Here is a 2389-nt window from a genome sequence, read left to right as displayed (position 1 = left end):
AAATACAATTTAACAAAAAATAATATATCCGTTTTCGTTATATTAATGGCATAAAATGTGTTTACGTTTAATAAAAAATAATGTCACTATTTAGAATAACTGAACGGTCTTTAAAATAGGCTTCATTTTCTTAATGCAAAATATAATTCTTTGTACCTTTGATTCATTTCGGAGTGAACTGAGTCAAACGTGTTCTTGACGGGAATCGAATGACTGAATCTTTGATTCGCTGCTCGAATGAAGCTCAAAGCTGCGGTGAGATGGAGAATCAGTGCGAATCTCTGCGGATCTGCTGACGTTTCTCCATCTTCAGCTGGATTGTCGTGACAGATGGAACGAATCCGCTGCTCAATCATCGTGAACGTGATCCGAAGCGTTCATCTGTTCCCTGTTCGTTCCCTTCGGTTGTTTGTTGCTCGGCCTGTTCGTCTCTTTTCGTGGTGATGACGTTTTTCTCAAAGATTCCTGCTTTTGTTCTTCAGGAACTGCAGATGTACGATGTTTATCCGCTCGTCTGTGACGTGTGTCATTCCCACAGCGATATCCCGTCTTTGATTTCCAGTGCTGGCTTTCCTCTCGTCTGTGATCTTGGCTGTTTTCTCTCACGCTCTCGCTCTTCTGCTGCGCTTTCCTGTGGTGTTTTATGTTTTATTGCACTTACTGATGATGAGAAATGAGATTGTGACGGAGCCGTCGGTTTATTTTCCTACCTGTTTGACTTTCACCATTCGCTCTTTCAGTGTGGCATATCTGACCTGCGGTCCCTGCAGAAACATCGCTTCGAATTGTGATTCCGAATTTTATACATGGTATAATACTTGTTATGTACTTATTAAATATTTTGATTCCAGAATCATCGTGTGATTGTTCCTCAGTTGTCTGTCATCATGACTTCGGTTCAACATTTGATGGAAAGTTGTTTAATGCAGAGAAGAGATAGATCTGTGGAAGCTTGTTTCCAACACATACTCAAAAGGTGAAAAAAGTTAATGGTGACATCTTGTTTTCTTAAGAAAGTCAGAATCGCAAGATATAAACTCAGAATTGCAAGTAAAATGTCTGAATTGTGAGATGTAATCTCGGAATTGGGAGTAAAAAGTTAAAATTGTGAGAAGTAAACTCAAAGTTGCGAGTAAAAAGTAAAAATTGCCGGACGTAATATCAAAGTTGCGAATAAAAAGTTAAAATTGTGAGATATAAACTCAGAGTTACGAATAAAAAGTTAAAATTGTGAGATGTAAACTCAGAGTTACGAATAAAAAGTTTAAATTGTGAGACGTAAACTCAGAGTTACGAATAAAAAGTTTAAATTGTGAGACGTAAACTCAGAATTGCAAATAAAAAGTTTAAATTGCGAGACGTAAACTCGGAATTGCAAATAAAAAGTTAAAATTGCGAGATGTAAACTCAAAGTTGCGAGTAAAAAGTTAAAATTGCCAGACGTAATATCAAAGTTGCGAATAAAAAGTTTAAATTGTGAGATGTAAACTCAGAGTTGCGAGTAAAAAGTTAAAATTGCGAGACGTAAACTCAGAGTTACGAATAAAAAGTTTAAATTGTGAGACGTAAACTCAGAATTGCAAATAAAGTTAAAATTGCGAGACGTAAACTCGGAATTGCAAATAAAAAGTTAAAATTGTGAGACGTAAACTCAAAGTTGCGAGAAAAAAAGTAAAAATTGCAAGACGTAATATCAAAGTTGCAAATAATAAAAAGTTTAAATTGTGAGATGTAAACTCAGAATTGCAAATAAAAAGTTAAAATTGAGATAAAAAATATAAAAGTAAAAAAAAAAAATGTAAAAAAAAAGTAAAAAAAACCCAGAGTTACGAATAAAAAGTTCAAATTGCGAGACGTAAACTCAAAGTTGCGAATAAAAAATTTTAAATTGCAAGATGTTAACCCAGAATTGTGAGTAAAAATTCGAAATTCCGAAAAGTAAACTCCGAAATTGCGAGATTTAAAATTCGGAATTGCAAGATATAAACTCAGAATTTACATTTACATTTAGCAGACACTTTTATCCAAAGTGACTCACAGTGCGTTCAGGCTATACATTTTTTTATCAGAGTGTGTTCCCTGGGAATTGAACCCACAACCTTTTGCGCTGCTAACGCAATGCTAAACCACTGAAAGTCATAAAAAGTCAGAATTGTGAGATGTCAACTCAGAATTTTGGAGTAAAAAGTTAAAATTGTGAGATGTAAACTCGGAATTGCAAGGAAAAAGTAAAAATTGTGAGTAAAAAATAGAAAATATGTGGGGGTTTTATTGTGATTGTCTTTTTCTTATTTTTATTTATTTTTTTGGTCAGTAAATATAATGGCCTTCTTAACTGTATTTCTTTGAAATATCAACTTTATCTGAGATATTTCTCCTAAAAGTCCTT

The sequence above is a fragment of the Cyprinus carpio genome, chromosome B21 (assembly GCF_018340385.1).
Source record: "Cyprinus carpio isolate SPL01 chromosome B21, ASM1834038v1, whole genome shotgun sequence".
Taxonomy (NCBI): domain Eukaryota; kingdom Metazoa; phylum Chordata; class Actinopteri; order Cypriniformes; family Cyprinidae; genus Cyprinus; species Cyprinus carpio.
This window is presented reverse-complemented; position numbering follows the sequence as displayed.